This window comes from Delphinus delphis, chromosome 3 (assembly GCF_949987515.2).
Source record: "Delphinus delphis chromosome 3, mDelDel1.2, whole genome shotgun sequence".
NCBI classification, from domain to species: Eukaryota; Metazoa; Chordata; class Mammalia; order Artiodactyla; family Delphinidae; genus Delphinus; species Delphinus delphis.
This window is the reverse complement of record NC_082685.1, coordinates 102,418,361-102,439,337: the sequence shown is the minus strand read 5'-3', so window position 1 is coordinate 102,439,337 and position 20,977 is coordinate 102,418,361. Positions and strand designations below refer to the sequence as shown.

The 20,977-nt window shown below is 37.4% G+C and overlaps 1 protein-coding gene and 1 long non-coding RNA gene across 5 annotated transcripts in view; one reads left to right on the top strand and one right to left on the bottom strand.

Annotated features, from left to right (window-relative positions):
• MEF2C (myocyte enhancer factor 2C) overlaps positions 1-9,030 on the bottom strand; it is a 148,789-nt gene extending 139,759 nt beyond the window's left edge. For 3 of the 4 annotated variants that reach the window (XM_060009173.1, XM_060009171.1, XM_060009172.1), the window contains exon 1: positions 8,744-9,028. The gene's annotated coding sequence lies outside the window, so the exon portion shown is untranslated. Of the gene's footprint in view, positions 1-8,743 lie in introns of all 4 variants that reach the window. The other variant, XM_060009174.1, reaches the window with a different exon arrangement.
• A 6,071-nt stretch (positions 9,031-15,101) lies between these two features.
• The window catches only part of LOC132422165 (uncharacterized), a 155,408-nt gene continuing 149,532 nt past the window's right edge, over positions 15,102-20,977 (top strand). The window contains exon 1 of the long non-coding RNA XR_009518820.1: positions 15,102-15,232. This is a non-coding gene — a long non-coding RNA (uncharacterized lncRNA). The remainder of the gene's footprint in view (positions 15,233-20,977) is intronic.

The window sequence follows — 20,977 nt, the reverse complement described above, 5'->3', positions numbered from 1 at the left end:
TCTAACAATATTTATCTAGTGGTGATGATTCAAATTATCCTATGGTTCAGGAGAATTCCAGGAAGATAAAGAAGTCTTGTACCATATCCTAAATGAAAGCATAATTTTAAAGGTTGAATCTGAATTTTTAAATAGGATGTTTAATTTTCTAAGAAATAAATGTCAAAAAATTATTGACTCCTGTGTATATTAGTATACGCAAAAAAAAAGTTTAACATTTTTTCCTCTTGCTAATGGGCCTTGAAAGTGTGCCAGGTGTAGGGCACTTGCTCATAACACCTACGGCAAGAATAGGCCATCGTGATCATACTCTTACGAGTTACCTTTTACATTTTAAGACCCATGTTGTGTTAATTTCTTAACATTTTATTAGGAAACATTTGCATCCACAGAAAATAGTTGCTTGATATTCAAACATAATTAAAATTATCTTTCTTATCTATTTTAGCTTAAGGAGAAATAAAATTAAATTACGTTTAACTGTTGGTCTTATCTGGTAAATTTTATATAGGCAATTAATAATTGGTTTAGTGGGTTAATAAATAAACTAACATTTATATGCTATTTGTATACTATTAAATCAATAATCTAATTTAAAAATAAAGTTGGAACAAATATTTATTATGTAGTAACACTTTCTACTTAAGGCTCTCACTTAATACATTTCTACAAGAGAAGGCTAGTTTTAGAAAGGTGTGCTGGCAGTAATTTGACTACACTTCACACAAATAAGAATTCTACCACTGATTGAAAGGAGCCATGGCAGCTAGAAATTATTTTTAAAAATCACACTGGTAACGGCTGAAAATGTAACTGGTAATTAAAGACTGGTTTTAACAATTTTTTACTCTATTTTACAAGGAGAAGTACGAGTTTTCAGACTACAGTTTCAAATGCAAAGAATATTAATGCAGATATTTAGAAGTTGATGTATTTTGCATAGTAATAAGCACATTACTTACACGGTACCTTTCAAATGAAGAGTATAAACCAAATCTGAAAACTAAAGCCCATATTTTCTCCCTTTGTATTTTGACCTAGTAATCATTAAAAGTGTGAGTGTTTATCAATAAAAATTACTGTAGTGCCACGTATTGTGGTAGAACATTGCTATTTCCCGAGATAAGTACAAAAACCATTCAATGTTAATTTGCATCACAAAATGACCTAACATATCTGGAATATAATGCACAGGCTTCATTGAAAAGAAACCATTATATTTTTCTCTGCAAAACAAAAAAATACAGACATCTGATTGGGCCTGCATGTGCTGGAGGAGGGAGGGTGAGAAGAGGGCTCATTTTCTATCTTACACCTATTGTTTTAGGCATTCTAAACTGCTCTATGGGAAGAAAAAGGAAACATACTGAATCCACTTTGCAGTTAATGTCTTAGTGATTTAAGAGGCAGAGTTTTCAAGTTATAGAAGGGAAACATTATGCTTTTCCTTTCCCAAAGCGATTGCCCAGGAAGAAGGCCCTCTGGTCCTTAGCCTACGCAAGGGGAAAAAAGGACATTACATCGGGCTGAAATCACTCCGAGACAGAAGAGGGGAAGTTTATGATGTGGCACTGTGCGCTGTATCTGGTCTGCAGCCAGGAAGTTTTCATTTTGTAGCTCTGCTGCCAGTACCTGCCCTGCATATTCAGGAATAAAAATACATCAGACCTCTACCTTAGAAACTGTGGATGTTACAAAGAATTAAAAGAGTTTATTTTTCTTTCTTCATCCTGAGTGTAATTACTATTTTTAAAAAGAAAGAGCTGAAACTATAGTAACTGGAGGGTTTTTTTTCCCCTTTTTAAACTCCTCAAACTACCTTCCCACAAAGCCATTTAAGTTAAATGGTACATTTACAGACTCACCTACCTGAAGGATATAACTTAAAACATCTGCTTAGACACATACATTCTGTTCAGATACAAAGAATGTGGCAAAAAAAAAGGAAAAATATAGGGCCATTATATTCTTAAAATGTGTGTTCTTCTGTATGTGTGTGTGTGTTCATTCATTAAAGAGATTTTTGACTGCAATTAGGTAGTCGGTCCTATAAAGGCTTCCTTGTGTGACCATGATTTCTAAAAATAAAATGCTCCAGTGAATATTTCTGCTAAATAATCACATCTTCAAAATTACTTTAAAGAAATCCCAATCCCTCATGTTACATTCAGCAATAATACCAGCTTTCCATAATAAGCCTTGGTTGTATACCTCACGCGTGGTCAACAATTAATTAGAAGGTTAAAAAAAGTCATGTTTACTCTATTAAGTAATAGACTAATTTCCTTGTCTGTCCCCACTTATTTACATTCGTGAATCTATTTTCTAATTTTGCAAATAAATAAATAAGCATATCTAAGCCAAAGCTGCCTATCTCCGGGGTTTGGGGAAGGATGCATTCTCTTGCTATCATTCTAACTCGCTGAAAGAATCACAGATGTGTGAAAAAGCAAGAGGGATAGTTGTTAGCTGTTTTAAAAAACACTTCGCATTCTATCAAGACCATTATCTACTGCTTTTTATATCCAATATACTAGAGATCCATGGTATCTAAGAACAATTTATATGAATTCTTCCTGTGCATCTTATCTATGACAACAAGATACAAGAGGAAAACCAGACCACACTCGGGATACTATTTGGAAAAAGCAGGTTCTCACCAGGGACTGCTTCAGAGATCAGTTTCTCCAGTCTCTAGAAACAAGTTTAAGGTACTTTACTTAAATCATTACTAGAAGATTTGCACTGTCATTCTACATGAATCGCAACCACTTGCAGGATGAACAACATTGCTCCATTCATTTCAGATTTACAGCATTAAGAATTAATAAAGTCTCTATAACATCTGCATTATTAAAGAGTAATGATTCCTGTGGAAATCTGCCCATAATAAGTTTACTGTTTTTATCGCTTGTAATATCACCAATTTCGTTTATAATATCCTCAAAAGATAATCTTCATGTATACTTTGAACTTTGTTTACGACTGGTTATATTTTTAAAATAAATACAGAGATTTAACTTAGGCAATACAATGACAATGTACAACAAATGCATTATGGTGATGACAAATGAATGCTACTCATGTTATCACCTCAAACCCAAATATGTATACAACAGGTATCATATAATTTCCATACTTAGTAGGAATATGACTTTCCTTTTTGTAGTTAATGTTAAAATAATACCAAAGAAATGTGAGATAATGCTATATTGGATAATCTTTTCTATAACCTTATTTTTTCAATGGTATTCTTTGTTACAGAATTTTCTTTAATTATTTTTCTTGCACAGACAAAAACAACTAACATAAGAATATTGATGCTATCTATTTATTCTTAAGAGAGATAGGGAATGGGTGCTTTTAGCTCTCTTTACTTCTTTATACCTCAATACATCTGTAAAATAGTTACTACTGAAATCTTCTTTTGAGAAAAATTAATTCTAGTGTACTTTATAGAAGTTAATATTAAAATAACAAAATTTTCAGACTTTTTTCAGCATAGACTTTTTTCAGTGTGAGAAAGGTTATCAATAAGAACTGCTTTTAAGAAAAACCTGACAGTTTCCTTTGCTCACAAACTATAGCACATGATTAGAAATTATTTTCTTTCTCATGCTGTTATTCACTTACATACTGCATACTTGCTTCAATTCTCCAAGGGAAGAAATGTGGCTCTTGTGGGAAAGGTCCACCCCTTTCTACATGCTTGCTTCCTTGAACGAAAGAAACACACCCCCTAACATTCTTTGAAATATGTCCAACATGCACAGAATTGGAATAGCACTGTATTACTGACCAAATTAGAAAATCTTAAATGAGAGTCAAATATTGTTAAAGTGCGTGTGTTCTGAATCAGGACAACTAACTGATGCATACAGAGGTAACGGAAATGAACTACGTTCAGTCTCAGCCTAGTGTCTATGTTTGGACGCTCAGAACACTTGTGTTAGTGGACGAAATCTGTGAGTGTTTTTGTGCACTTGTGTGTGGTATGACAACTCAGGAGGAGACCCATAAATGTTACAGGTTTCTGAGGGCATCCTTTGAACTTTAGACATTAGGCGAATGCCTCCTCTCTTTCATAAATACTTTAAAGAAAAAAATACTCAGAAACTGAAGTATCCATCTTTCATAAGCAGAATCAGAAAGTTGTCTGAAGTCACAGAAGTGCATGAATATTGAAAGTCTACGCTCACCATCCTAATGACAGAAAACTCACATCAAAGTTGGTATCCACTAACTTCCACCTCATTTGACAATTTTCTGGTCATAAACTGCCTTCCAACAAGTTTTCCTTCTATTATGTAGAATACTATGCTCCCAAAGCAAGTTTTTTTTAATTGTTATTTTCTAATAAGGAGACACACTCCATACTTGTGGGAATCTGTGCATTTATCTTTTAATTTTCCTAAACCCTCTTTTTTTTTATTCCATTTTTACATAGAAATCTGCAAGTGTAAAGACACAGTGTGAGCAAAATTTTATATCTCTTTTAAGGTATTCTAGTGTTTAAATGAAACGGTTAGTCCTTTTGCAATTTGTTCATCAGGCATTTGCGGATGAGCTCAGCTATATAATTTCCAGGCCTACAAAATGGAAGCTCTGCTACTCCGCCTATGTTTTTCACTTGGAATAAGAGTGGATGTAAAGTGAATATATAAACTGGACCTGAAGGTAATAAACTTATTAAAACTTAATAAGATATTGTTATGGTCAAAGAAAACCTGCTAGTGTGTGCCACAAATCCACTCACATGAAACATCTCATTCACTGGAACTTCCTATCTTATTATAATAATGCACAGAAAATTAAACACATAAATATTAATTTTATGTATCACAGAAGATGTAGGCAATGAAAATGCAATGTTTACATTTATGGGTGACTCATTAGTGTTTTATTGTGTGAAACACTAGGAGGCATCAGTTGGGTAAAAAAGGACTTCAAATTTTAAAGAAGCAAGAAATTACTGTAGAGTTGGATGCGTAAAGAGTAGGGGTTTTCAAAATGTTATTATGTAAACCAAAACTTTATTCTCTGAAATAATCTCTCTGAAAACAGCATATCTTGTAAAGAATGACCTTTATAAAACATTCATGAAATAGATATAATTTGACGAATAAACACCTATCAAGATCTATTTCAAATGTATGGATTCATTAACTATGTAATTCCACATTTTTGTGAAGAATATATTTGGTAACAGAATAACATAATGGCTATTGACTACCATGCATTTTCTGCTCGATTACTCAATACCATGAGAGTATCTTTTATTTCTGGCAAATTCTGTTTTGTGCTCTCTACAATGCCTCTGAAAATGTCTACTGCAATTAAGACGTATAATAATAACTTTCATATAGCATCCAGAACTTTAAGTCTGTTCAGAAGGAAGTGATGGAACTTAAAATGAAAGCAATGAGGATGTATATAAAAAGTACGTTTTCTCTTATTTCACTATTGAAAGCCTGTCATTTGAAAACTGAGTTTTCTACTGTTTGAATGGCTCTTCATAATGATGAAGCAACAGGGTCGTGGTATACTTATCTAGCAATCATTTGAAATTGGAGTGTCTTGCCGTTCCTCAACAATCAGCTTTTATCTTTGACCTATCAAAATAACATGTGAACTGCGTAATCCGCCTTTTGTAAGGTGCACAGACTCTGTTGTCGCTCCTGGTTTTGTGAATCGCCTCTGTAATCTGGTTTGATTTCCTAAAGATGACAGATCTCGGTGAACAGTCAGGCTTTACTGAGTGCAGGGCAGTCCACGCGCCCATGAGATTAAGGTACAGTGCTGAGGACGGGATCTTAATCACCTACCCTTCCACGTGCAGCACACAGACTGAGCACCAGTGATGAAATCTTTTCATTATGTCCAGGCAATCACTGCATTCATAAAATGAATATGTGCATTTTTATAAGTTTTAGATATTAATTTGTGTGGTGTTTTCTCAGAGGATGTGCTTTGGAAAAAAAAAGTAGAACTTTATTAATTGTCTCTTTAAAGTCCACTCTGTGATCCTTAATTGCATATGAAATTCTTCCATGTTGCTCTGAATCGTGTCCCTGAAGCCAGGGTTCTCTGTTTAATAACTATTTTTTTTGTTGTTATGAAGCACAAGTGTTGCTGCACAGATATTTCCCCATTTTTGTCACTTTCTGAGATTTCATAGACTCAAAATATACCGCACGTAGAGTTGGGAAATAAACCCACAAAATATACTACAATAAACAGAAGAAAGTTTTGAAATATAATGTTAACATATGCCGAGCAGTTATTTAGCTCAGTTTTTTATAAAAGAAGTTTAAATACAATAAATCACTTATTGGAAATATATGGTTGTAGTGTTATGCAATTTATTGATTTGGTAAAGTGAGGGCCAAGGAAGACACTCACAGACATCTGAAAAATATAAAACATGATGCTTTTCCAGGATTCAATTTTGAATCATTAGATAGCCCTTTTCCCTAATGGAATGAACCCCTTCCCCCAAATTTTGAAAATTGAATATGTTTACAAAGAAGAAAAGAGGCAAGGTATAGTAAAGTCCTTGTTATTTAAATTTCATGTATTTAATGTTGATATGTTTTTGTTCTGAAAAGTTAACATATATGATTGCATACTTTTAAAGCAGGAACAGCTCAGGAAAGCTGGAACATTGACTCGTTATAAAGTGCTCATTTGTTACTTAAACCCCAGAAACAGATTAAAATTTAATAAAAGTTACATCTTTAATATTCTCTTTCACTATATTCCACAGCAATCAGAATGTAAATAGAGCAATTAATGAATGAGGTAACATACTGTCTTTAGTAAGAAGTCCGGAAAATATGCCACAAATACTCCAAAGCCGTGTGAATTACATTAGTAAAAAACAGATTTTTATAAAGTTTAGTAAAACCTGAAGTAAGGATAACTGCCAACTATTGTCTCCTTAACTCGACTAGGGGACCACATCTTAAACAAACGTTGAGTTTAACGTGTGTTTTGATGAAAACTTTTAGATTTGAGTTAGAAGTCTAATACGTAGCCAAATATACTTTCCTACAAAGAGAACGAGATACTTAGTTTTAGAGATTTTTCTTCCCTCTTGAGATAGGACATTAGACATGTACATCTTCTACCTGTCAAGTTCTGAATCTACTTGCTTTAGAACTACCTCTTTAACTTAATAAATCATTTCATGCATATACTGGAAGACAAATATATGGTTTATTAACTGCTTTATATTCAACCAAAACTCCTTGTGCCATATTGGTACATACTCAACGTTTTCAAAGACTGGTCAAAACTGATATTATTTTTAAAATGAAATAAGATGTTTTAGTTTCAAATTGGAGATTGTCAATCTCTTTAAAGCTAAAATTAGTATGCATACAGAGGTTAAATGGGGTTCACAGGTGGTCACATTTCCATGTCCTACCAAGTCTCTAGGGATTGGAGTTATTATATTCTACATAAACATCTTTACTCTGCAACCGCAATTCTATTGCAAGGTGCCAGTGAAAAAGAGGCTGGTCACTCTTTTTGACTGGTATAATGAGGTAGCTAGAGTTCCTTTTATAGCACTTAGAAAATATAGGCAGTCACTAACTATTTCACAAGACAGTTACTATTAGAGTTAGTATCAGATTCACAATAGTAAAATGCACTTTGTGTCAAAGCAATTCTCCACTGAGGACTGTTAAAGAACTGGCAGAGAGCCTGATTCTGCTTTATACTGTCAGCATTTACATATAAAGGAATTTTATACAAAAGACACACATTCCTAAAATGTGAAGAGAGAGGGCTTTTCTCCCAAAATGGTAACTAGTGGACCTAGAATAGTCTCAGACATGTTTCAGACATACAATTTCCTTTAAGAATGAATAGCCATATTCTGGGAAGGCGATAACACTAACATTAAATTTAAATACTTGCATAATATTTAATAACACAATGAACAATGTGCCATGTCTACATATACTTCCTTTGTGCCAAACTTTATCACTGAGTTTGGTAACTTTCATCCAAAGTCCAAACAGAAGGCAATTTAAGTGACTTAACCTTATTTGTTTTTAAACAGCTATGTATTTGACTTGACATAAAGAGCAATGCACATACTGAAATCCCAACAAGAATTGTGAAGTGTGTAGACTACCATGGCCAGTGTATTACTTTTTGTCTACACCAGTTAAGAAGCCCTCTATCAAGCCAGCACTTTGGTAATGGAAGGAGATGCACAAAGGTATACTCTGACAGACAGCCATGCTTTAGCTCAAACTAATCCCAAGATTTAGTGGCTCAGAAGCATAACCCAAAGCAAATCAGTCTTTAGTGGGACCCATAGGAGCATCTTTCCACAGTGAACTAACAGCTAAATCTTAAGGCATGTACTTCAAGGTCACGGAACATTCTGTGAAATATTAAAGTCCACCAGGTTCCACATGCTCCACCATATCAAACATGCTAATGATGTGAACTAACTTCATGAAACTTTAAACACACTGATGTGACAAGAACGAGTCGGGAGTGATTTCAATAACTGATGGCAAACAGATAGGACTATCTAAAAAGTTACTTTCAGCAACACACAAGGAAATCATGGAATCTAAGAAAAGAACGCACAACAAGCCTCAACTTCAAGCCTTCAAAGAGGCACAGCGATAGACCCAGTGCCGTGGAATATAATGATGCAGATTTCAGAGACAATACCCCGGCTATTTCTATTTCCTGGAGAAATGTCAGAGGTACTTACATGAAGGAAGAACCGATCAGATTAGTCCTTGGGATATTTTCCTTTCTTAAGAGAGAGACAGAAAAAAACAAAAACAAAAACAAAAAAACACAACAACAACAATAATCTTTACTTCGTCCAGCCTTGAAGTGCTTCTCCACCTGATTCAAACATGCAGTCACGGCGACCCACACAGAACCTTCAAAGTCAATCCAATAGCAGCCCGAAGATGTCTGGGTGTACGCGTGTGCTCAAGTGTCTGACTGCGAGCAGAGCGAGCAGAGAGCTGGAGACGATGTGTGTGTGTGCGTGTGTGTGTGTGTGTATGTGTGTGTGCGTGTGTGTGTGTGCGCGCGCGCGCGCGCGCGGAAGGAGCGCGCGCGGGGGAGGCGCGCTCGGGGCCGCGCATTCGCGCGCGCCGAGGCCGCTCCAAGCAGCAGGAGGAGGGGGAGGAAGGGGAGGAGGAGGAGGAGGAGAAAGTGGCTCTCAGCGGCCCGCAGGATTAAAAGTAACCAGACTCGTCCAGAAAACTGCGTCCAGGAAGGAAGTGACAGAAGACGAATGGGAAAAGGCGAGCCGCTCTCAGCCTTTGAAACATCGCGTAAAAAAGGCGGGGGGCGGGGGGAGTGGAAGGATGTTGGGAGGGGAGGCGGGGGTGGCAGAGAAAACGGAGCACGCGGCTTGGGGTTCTAAGCAGCACATCCCATGAAGTGCCTCTTGCCTTCTTATCCTTTATTTTATTTTGTCCTTGCCTTTGCCTTTGCCTCGCGCTGCCTTCTTCCTCTCTCTCCCTCACAATCCCAAACCGTTGACTCTCTCTCTCAGGAGCTGGAGAAATCATCAGTTTCACTCTTGCAAAAGGGGGGCGGGACCAGACCTCGGAGCATTTTAATAAAACAAACATAACAGCAGTTCCCTCCTCACCCCTCCCGTCTCAACTAGATTGATAAATTACTCCACTACACTACTTTAATTATGTATATGGTATGCAGAATAAATCACTGAACATCAGTACCTCAATCAAGCACTTTTAAATGATAATTGCATCTTGGTGAATCAATCTTTCCATTCCTGACATTTTGCTAATTTTAGTTTTACGGTGGGGTAATGGCACATGCCATACGCAAACCTAATGACAATTCTTTATTGCTCGAAATGAAGACAACGCCGCGAGCGGCGGCTCCCTGCTCACTGCCGGCGCCTCTGAGGACGCTCGGAGAACCGAGTCTCCGGATGCTGCGCGCTCGCTCCCCGGGGACGCTGCGAGCCAGCCTGCAGGAAAGTCCTTCTAAAGTCGGGATCTTTCCTCTGACCAATAGGAGCGCGACCCTAATAGTTGCTCTTGTGACTCCCCCCCCACTAGTTTGGAGACGCGTTAACCACTTCGTTCTTCCACCGGTCCGAGCGCTCCTCCGTTACTCACGCGTAAAAGCCCCAGTCCAGGATGTCTGCAGCACTCGATTCCAGCGCGCTTTTCCTTCACGCCCAGAATACGCGGGTTTCGGCCCTGAGAGGCTGGAGGGCTAGAAAGGGAGCCGAAACGCTTCTCAAGTGTTAGTAATGTACAAAATAATAAAAGGATTACCAGTATTTGAACTCTCGACTTCATCTCCGGGCCATGAACTTTCTAATCAGGTTGGAAATATTTACCGAGGCGGCAGCTTCCTCGGAGATTTCCCCCTCCCTTCTCCCACAATATCTCTTCCACACCTTACTGGATTTTATCCAAGGCATTAACATGTAAACTAAACCAACTTCCCAAATGCATTAGGCTTCCCTATCCGATAGCTGATGACTTCACTTATCCTGAAGAGTTTCAGCTGCACAGGAAGCAGCAATAGAGACTGATAAGGAAGATACTTATACTAAGGTTTAAGCCCAGTAAATACTTTTCCTTATCAAAAAGAAAAAAGGTTAATATTCAAGATTTAGGAAAGGCTACTAGGGATTGAGCACCTCCCCTCCCTATCCAATTACACCACGCCCAATAAAGCCAAAGATAAAATATACCAACTAGTACACAAACCATGAAAAGATAAGATTACATGCCAGTAGAACTACAGACTATATAAAATGTTTAAACCAAATTAAAAATTTTTAATATTGTGAAAAGAAGAAGAGAAAATACATTGGGGAAATAAAAATACTGAATGTACCAGAGTACACAATAGTAGTATACTGAAATATCTAGCTAATTAAAGATATTTCCTCACTTTAAAAAAATTCCTCTCAGCACTATGTGTTTAACTCAATGACTAGTTCCATTTCCCGTTAAATTCTGCACTGTGCCTCCAGACTATTTTAATGCATGAGGGCAGTGTGAATCAAAAAGCCTCCTTCTTCATTATAGGGGCTATTTGATCTGAGTAGCTTTTCTCAGACGAGTGGGCTCAACATTTAGGTGTCTGCCCCAAGGCTTCACTTGAAAGGGGAAGGTTGATTTTACAGGCAAGTACAACTAGATCTGAATAATCTTCAGGCTTCTGGCTCATCTCCATTGTGACTATCAGCCCAGAATCGATGAATCTTTTGCCATTGTTATAGGAGAGCATGGCAAACTGTCACAAAGCAAAAACTATCTGAAACACTATTATTTCTTGCAGATTAGTATCTACAATATATTTGCTTGCCTGTTTGCTTTTCATCTGGTGAGTTTGCTACTACCATGAATTCATTTCAATAATATGGCAGAGATAATCTGTATCAGGTTTTCATTTAAGGTACAACTTCAAGAAAAAAATCCAAAAATTTAAAGGTGCATTGACATTTTGAATACTAAGATACGTCTATACAGGGTGGAAGTTAATTTTTCGAGATTCACAAACGTCCTGACAAAGCAAATTGTTTGTAGGAACATTTGTTTATTGCCATAATGTCTGAAATTAACATAATGAATTGTAACAGCTTATTTTACATGAGCAAATAAGACATAGGCAATACATGACTCTCACCACAGTACTCTTTAGTTTTATTTTCCTTCAAAAAGAAAACTGTTTTACCTTTTAACATTTTTAAGAATTATTTAATAATAAACATTATAACAAACCCATAACTATCAATGATAATACAAGCATTCAAATGTATGTATAACCCCACATTGTGGATAGTTTGAAAACAATTTAGATCTGGATTATATCACAGTTGGCCTTTTAAAATATAAGATATTCCCCTCAGCAGATTTAGCTTCTTAATTATGTGTGACCTAAGTTAATATTAGCATTTGTTTCCCTCCCATGAGCCTTTATAGTTGAAGTGGAACAGAAGTGTGCAGAAATATACAATAGAAGAAAACCGCCTGAGACTTAAAATTATTCACCGGTAATCCACAAAGTGGTTAATCCAAGACATGCTTTGTGTTCATCTTTAAATACTTCTGAATTTTTTTTTTTTTTTAAACCAAAATCATCCTGATCCTGGCCACCAAATGGTACTTGGCTAGGATGAGAGTATTTTCTGGTGTCGGGAGAAGCATGTACTAGGTGTTAGGAGGCCTGGATTCTCTGGTTCAAGATTTGTGCCCAACTAACGAGCGTGTCCTTTCTGGGCTTCAGTTTGCTTACGCGTTAAATGATTTCTCCAATCTATTCCAGTTCTATGATTGGAAAGTAGAAAATTCTTATACCCTTTAAGCCAATTGGAAGCTAGTGGCCTACCCTGTTAAATAAAAGGTGACACTTCCTGTAAGAGAAAATGATGTCTGGGACTGATGTACTATTTAAACCAGCTTTTTTTCTTCCCAATCACCAAACATTTCCTTCATTAAATAAGTATCATAAGTGCTTTATTAAACATGTAAATACATATTAACTTGTTTCTTCCCCCCAAAGAATCGTTTAGCAATATATTTAACTAAAGTGCCACAGAAGTTACAGAGAGCATGACTCAGGATTTAACTCTAGGGAAAGCTCATTTCTAATTTCTGTTCAGGGTTGCATATCATCTTACTCCACCCTCCACTTCTTACTACTTCCTTACATTAAATCAGCAGTCTACCTGTGCTCTGGGTCTGCCTGCTTTTAAGCTTGGCCCACGCTGGGTGTAGCTCTTGAAGTGAGCTTTAAAAAATTATTCTAAAGTAAGCTGGGTCGGTTGCCACAGCAACCCACCCTAAAATGAAGAAAGTCTATAGATTAATCTACCCCTCAATATTATTCAACTGTATAGTATCTGTTCTTCAGCCAGAATACTTTCAACACAAACATGACAACTGAACATATAAGTTCAGATATAAAAAATAGTAAGATACAAATTCCAAGAGCATAAAAAAATGTTATATCTTTTTATAGTTACAGTAGAGATGACATACAAAACTTCCGCTGAAATGGATTAATTGTAAAACAGACTTGCAAAGGTATGCCCTGAAAGGTGACATGAGAGCTTTAAGCAAAATGGTATAGTATTGCTATATGATAAGTCACCTAATGGTTATGCAAGACTCTATCACTTTTATACATGTTAACATTATAACTACTTAATGACAAAGAGTTTGTGGCAGTTTTACCTTTATGAATTAACTTTGTGATGGATGATAACAAATGTGAAGCACTTACCACGTACACATACAGTCATTTGCCTTCCATTCTTCACTTCATCTCTTCATAGAAGTTACTTCACAGTTTGCAACTCTTCTTTGGCACCTTAAAATGCATAAGTACAAGGTAAATAGTTAAAAAAATTTTTTTTAAAGAATGTTGATACCAAAATACATTCAGATTAATTTATTTCTAAAACTTCTAATCTGAACTAACATTAATTCTAATTTTAAACCAAATGAACGTGTATTGAATATAAAATAATTAAAATGATCATTAATTGTGATAATACCTATAACCTGTAATATAAATAGTGCCAAATAGTTAAATTTCAAAAATTCTTTAGGTACGGCCTCAGTCCATGCACAGTATACACCATATGGACTGCTTGTGATTGAGAATCTGCAATATAAAAAGGATTTGTTATTCCAAGCCAAGGTTTAATCATATCCTTTATCTCATATCTAAAGATCCTATATTTATCTTTATTTTTGTATATTTTAATATCTGATGAAGAATTACAAGGAAGAAAGTCATATCCATCATATTTCAAGCTAACAAAATTTGTCTAGTTGGGATACTGAAGTTGCAACTAAAGTTGCTGAAAGGGCTTTTTTATATGCTTAAAAGCCAATTTTAATACTTTGGGATTAAGGATGTGAATTCAGTACACTTAATGAATTCTATTACCAATAATACCTGATCCTTCCAAGGAGTGTTTAACTGTACTGAGTACAGACAAGGGCTCTTGTGTTCTAGTCTCCGTTTGAAGCCAGCTTTCAATGGCTTTGAACACACAAATGGACTTTTCCTTGGTTTCAGAATGGTCTAGTCCTCCCAACCTTGAGACATATCAGACCATGAAGGTCAATAACCATTTTCCAATTTGTATTAGCAAGAAGACTTTTCATAGTCAAGAGTCATTAAGACTTACAAAGCCTCTATATTTGGGTTGATATTCTTAAGTTTATTTTTATTTTTAAGTTGCTTCACAGTCAAGGAGAAATGAAGAATTTTGGCCACTTTTATTTTAGGGGTGTTAGGTGAGTTTAGTCTTTTAGACTCAGGCCCACAGTGAGTTAGTCTCAACTTGGTAGTCAGTACTAGGTGACCTGGTGAATTACCATTCTCCCAGCTCTGCTTGGTTTTAGTCTATTAAGCAGGAATCATAATACACATCTCCCAGGGCCTTTTCACCTTACAGAAATGCAATCTTCATGAAATAATGTCTGAAAGCTATGTTAAAGCTTTTTAAAATGCCACTACAAATTACATTTCTTCCTTTTCCTGGATCAGTATGCCCAAATAAGGCTTGATCACTAATTTTCTTGCGAATGTGTAGTTCATTAAAAAGTATCCATATGCATGGCTAAATTTAATAGACTTTACCTTTTATTTACAAAATTGTTAAATGTTCTTCACAACATTGATTCTAACCCATTTCTTGAAATATCACAGAACCCTTCAATTCAAAGAAAGGATTTTCACACTTCCCCTTTTAACTGTTTTTTCTAGATACCTCTATGTGTGTGCCCTTTAATTTCAAAAGATCTTTACATGGGATCGGGGTAGGCATGGGGGTTAAAAATACCGCCCTGCATTTTGGCGCCCACTCCTTTGTCTGGGAAGAACAAGGCTGGGATTCAGTCCGGACAGCCCCTTTTAAAGACCCAGACCCGGGACGCCTCTAGTTTCAGCAGCTCAGTCCGCTGAGTTATTGACTGCGGGCAGCAGCAGTCCCTCAGGTTGATTTGTGTGGAAAGTGAATCCTCGCTGGCTAGGCATTCAGCAGAGGCGCAGCAGCCGCAAAGCCAGCCAATTATTGCCGGTCCTCCCCTCTAACACCGCTCTCACCACCTATACCCTCCTTTCTGTGTCGGTCTCCACTTACCCCCACCCACTTTTCCCCGCGCGGACGGAGCTGAGCGGGGGCTCCCTCCCGGGAGCGTGTCTAGAGCTCGGAGGCAGCTGGTAGGGGGTGAGTGCGCCACGTGCGAGCGCCCCAGGCGAAGAGGAAGCGGGCTCTGGCCCTTCTGGGGGCCTGCTGGGCCTGGGCGCGCGGAGGGGAGGCCGAGCTGCCTCGGTGGGGCGTGCACCGGGTGGCGTCTAGAGCGGGGAAGTCACCGCTTGGGAGCGGGTTGACGGGGGAGGCAAACGGCCGGTGGCTTGGCGAGGAGGCCGCGTGGCGGGCTCCCGGGAACGGAGGAGGACGCAACGGTGGTGGGTGGGTTTTGGAAACGGGCGGTGGCGGCGTCAGGGGAGGTGCCCTACTGGTCTGGTGGGGGGACCTGGAGGATATTTACCCTTGGTGGGCGAAAGACGACCCCGCAACTCTGGGCGCAAGCGCCGAGCCACGCACAGAGTGAGCCCACCCACGCACGTGCACAAAGCGCTGGCACGCTGTCGGCGCCCGGCGGCACAGGCGGCCCGAGCGCTCCGCCGCAGCGCTTCGCAAGCCTGGGAGAGCGAGGGGGTGGTGCGCGCAGGTCGGGCCGCCGCCCGGGTCCAGCGCCAGCCAGCCTGCTTTCTCACCTGGCACACCGGGAGGAAAGGACGGGGGTCCACGAGCTTGATTTATTAGCCCAAGCTCTCGGGGGGTCCATAGGACTGTTTTAAAAAACCAACCAACCGTTGGCTCTAACAGTGAAGCTCCCTCAGTGGATATGTACGCATCTTGGCTAGAGAAAGGCCACAAACTACAAGGAGAAATGGGATATGAGGGAGAAAACACAAAAAAAATCCTCCCAATTTCCTTTCCTCTTCCATCTCTCTTTATTGGTTTGCACGTGAGAACAGTACGGGGATCTCTTGCTAAATTATCAGCGCGAAGTGGAAATGCCTGTGCTGTGTTTCTATCTATGGAGCTCTGGGAAGATTAGTGCTCCAAAGGCATAGTGCTGTACCTGGCTGAATAAATTAAAGATGTAGAATGTTTATCTTGTCATGTTCTTGAAGCTATAAGCTGCTACCAATATGGCAGCCCCGGCCACATTGTGGTTCTTTGAGTTAAATAAACTTAAATAAAATTTAAAATCAGTTCCTCAGATACACTAGTCACATTTCAGGAGCTCAATAGCCACAGGCGGCTAGTGGCTACCTAATTTGACTGCCCGATTTTAACGTTTCCGTCATTACGTAGAGTTCTGTTGGCATGTGCTGCTATAGAATTTCAAATGAATATGGTTTAAAAAAGAAAGAACCTGCTTTATGATACCAGTAAATTTTAGGACACTCTTGGCATTTGTATTTATTGGCACTAGTGTGAAAAGTTGTAAAGTCAGAATTTCGGTATCTTCCTGCTGAAAGAGGTCTTAGGGAACACTTAATGCAGTAACTAATTTTTTACAAGGAAGGGAAGTTAAGAGATGTGCCCCCAAATCATGACATCAATTTGGAAAGGAGATAAGGTCACCTGACAGGGTATAGTACACTTTGTGCCAGCCCAGGGCAGTTGCCTGGGGTTAGTGAAGCAAATTAACTCTACAGAAAGGTGACCTGACAGAAGATTTTAGACAACAGTTCCCTTTTACAAGAGAAAAATATTTCTAAGTATTCTTCCAGGAAGAAACTCCATTTAATAAAGAATAAGGTGTATGGGGAATGATGCTATCTCCCAAACTAAAAATTTATTATTGGTAGTGTCCTGGATTTGTATAATGCCTTTTTAAAGAGACTAATTGGTATAATATTGTACTTACTTCTATTTAAAAAATTCTGAGGAAATGGAATTATCCTTTTAAAGTTACAGCTGAAAGCACTCTTAAGGGCAGGGAGGAAAGGTGTTACATAAGGTGAGAATTGTTAGCAAAGCATAATCTTCCTCAAATTCGATGAAGGTGTTATCAGATATATTGATTATGTCTTAGACTGATATCACTAGGGTGGCATTTGACTGGAAAGGTTTATAACATGAACAAAACTTAATTACAAATTACACTATTTGAGACATGAAAGACAACAGAAGACATTATACAGATTTAGAGGCAAAGCACAAACTTTCTAACTTCAATGCTTTGGTTGGTTGGTTGGTTTTGCCATGATTATCCCCTATTATTTCTTCTTGCTATTTTGGGGTGAAATGTTGGTATTAATTCTGGCCATTTATGGTAATTAGCTTTTAAGTTAACCCTTAGTGAAGGACCCCTAAGTGTTCAGATAAGAGTACTCATGAATGATAAATAATTTTTAAAAATAACAAGAAAATGTTTTTTAAAGCTTGAATTTCTCCTGAGCTGATGCATATTTGAATTAATGTCTTATTTCTCTTACAAATTTACCATTTGCATGTGGTTCATGGTAGAAAGCATTCTTCCCATTTTCCCTGAAATCTGATAGCCTAAGAGAAAATCTTTTAAATTCTTCAAGTGCTTGCAGTGTGCTAGAAACCTCAACCTCTCATGGCTGACTAATGAAAGGCTAGTCTGACTAGGGAGAATCTATGTGATCAAAAGCCAGTTGGGTCTATCCCGTGGTAACTGTATGGTTATGCACAACTTACTGAACTTCCCTTTGGCCTCAGTTTCCTCATGGATAAAATGTGGAACTTAAAAGTGCCTACCCTCAAAACTTTGTTATGAGGATTCAACGAGCTATTCAGTGTGAAGCACAGAGCTAGGAAAGTGGTAAACTGCAGTAAAAGTTAGCCATTCTTATTCTCCTGCAAAGGATTTCTACTTCTCCACCATTAAGTTCCATCTTCACCCATACTGGACTGTCACAGTAGAAAAAGTTGGAGAAGTAGGTTGTAAGAGAGGTGGGGATTAGTTCTGGATGAGATCTGTTTGTGAGTTTTACCTTCAAGAGATAGAGAGCTCTTTAATCCTAAAATTTCCTGACTCAGTGGCTCTAGGTTGCCTTATTTCCCTTTCACAGGAATGGTGCCTCTAGGATACTTTTGGGCTTCCTTTGTCTTTATTTATTTATTTGTTTTCCTGAGGTATGCTTCCTTATACTTGTTAGCTGCTTGGTTGTTGAAAAGGCGCTGGAAACTCCACGTCCATCCTCTTTTCACCCTGGTTGACCTTTTTATGCTGTTGTCAGCCAAGAAGACATTGATATCTTTGGTCTCCTGCTAGCTTGAATTCTTTAGGGCAGAGCTTGCTCAGATTATCTCCTGATGTCATTCCAAATGTCTGATGGCCATCTATGGCAACGGGGCTCAGCAGAGGCCTGCTGGGAAGGGGGGAACTACTAGAAGTAGTTCTGTGTTGGACACATAATCATCTTTACAGCTATGTCTAGGAGACTGTTTGCCACTTCTTGAAAAACAGAAACCATGGCATTTTGCATTTTTTTGTTTATTTAATAAAGTCCCACTTGGGATGTGTATGATTCCTATTGATGTCATGATAGGTATAAATATGCACTACAGGAAAAAAACAGACTCAAAGATCGTTAATAAGCCTTTTATATGTGGTGTTCATGTTAGCTCTCCTCACTAAGAACACCAAGTTAAGACAAAAGATTCTTGAAAGGAGAAAATAAAGCTACCACATTACCTTGTTTCCTCTCTCTAGGTAATTTTCCAAATGATGGTTTTTTACTTAGCTGAGAACTTAAAAATTATTTCTAAAATATTTCATTTATAAGCTAAAATTTTAAACCAAGCAAAACAATATAAAATTGTATTTTTTCAAAAAGGCAAGATCACGCATAGATTTATATGCTTCCAATACTCACTAGATTTAAAAACAAGGAGATAAATAATTATATCTATATTCTAATCTACTAGGTAGAGAGAGAATTAATTTTCATTATTTGGGATAAAGTCTCTCTAAATTATTTTGGAATATGATGAGAACTAAAAGTAAAATGCCATAAAACTTTAAAATTTAAGTCAGTGATTAAAACCAGTTTGTTTTACCAGTGGACATTAGTTCATTGGGTCAAAGACCCAAACCAAAGAGGTCTGATTTCTTATAGAGGGTTTTTAAAATAAATTGTAGCTAAATATTTCTATATAAATAATATTCATATTATTAATATAGATATATTTGCAGTATATGTGCGAAAATAACACTATCTTATTAGAATGTGGGTTGAAATAAGTAAGTTCAGAGTGCGTAATATTTAATGGCCACTCACTACTTATCAGTGTTGGATTAATACTGTATTAACTGCTTTATAAGCTTTATTTCTTTTTATCTAAACAACAACCTTTTAGAAGGTACTGTTCTCTCCATTTTATATAGGTTTAAAACGAAAACTTAAGAGAGGTAACATTACCTGCCCCAGGTCACATAGCTCTTAAGTGCCAAAGGATGTGAAACTATGTTGCTTTGTTTCCAATAGATGCCTTTAGCTACAATGCTATACTGATTCATTATACTCATAATAAACTTTGCTCACTTACAGGCATGATGAGAGCAGGAGATGATATAATCGATATTTTTTTCCCCACCAGAAAATATTTCACAAATATGTGTCTAACCGTGTGTGTCATCCTCTTCAAGGTAGATGCTTTAGGAGGTTATTTGCTTATTTCAGTAATGACGTCTTTGCATTTAAGTCTCAACAGAAATATACTTAGGAATTTGCTCTGCAGTCTTAACAGTCTGATTGTTGGCAAATCATTATCATTAAGGATGAATTTGTTGCTAAAACTAAATCCAAACCAAATGTAATGAACAAGGTGCTTGTTAGAAACTATGATGTGATTATAAAGCTGCAGATTATTTGATATCTGCCTCATAAATTGACACTAATCGCAGATACAAAAGGGAAATTTCAAGGGTGTCCCTAATATGAATGTGGTGTAGCCTTTAAGGAGACATTTTAGTGACTAACACTCATGAAAGGTCTGATCACCTTTTAAAAAATCAGTTTCACTAATGAAAAGTTGTGCATCATTGTATGAACATTGTGGGAAATACCTTTCCAGAGAATGTACAACAGACAGGAAAGAGTAAATCAGAGACCCTGAGTTAAAATCCAGTCTCAGATGCTTAATAACTGTTTGACCTTAATTTTCTAAATGTCCTCATTGTAAAATGGGGAAAGTGGCAGAACCTCCCCTGGATGATAATTTTGCTGACAAAAGGACATGAAATTGTATTTGTGTAGCCGCTTAGTGCTTGGCATGTAGAAAATGCTCAATAAATGTTAGCTATCATTATACTATTTCATTTTCGAGGGCTATCACATATTCTTGAAAAACATCTCAATGTCAGTTATCTAACAAATTTTAGAAGCTGACTTCTTTTCTATCAGCTTTCATGTTTCAAAGCAGTTTTATTTCATATTAGAGCATTTCATATTTGAAATAAATATAAAACATTTAAGACAGTATGTTGATCAAACCAATATACATTATATCAAGAAGTCTTATGTTTTGGGGTGACCAATTTATATTATCCTCGTCAGTGTTCCATATAACATTCTTCTCAGAGAATTTTTTTTTGTATTCATATTTGATTTTGTCAGATTTATGAAAATAATTATATATCCATTTGCCCAGAATAAGGCATCAGACATCTTCTAAATTGCTTATTGATTACATAATCTTACTCTTAAATTGAAGGAAACTTAGCATAAATGTAAATTAGTGGCTTCCTATTAAATCTGAGTTTTTAAGTCCTTTCAAATCAACATTATCTGCGTGGTAAGGCTGCTGAGGCTTGTCTTTGTGTCGCCATCTTCCCTCTACTCACCTTCAGCTTGTCCTCCTTTCACTCTGGCATGCTCTACTCACCCAGCAGCAATTCTTAAAATCAATAATAGCTCT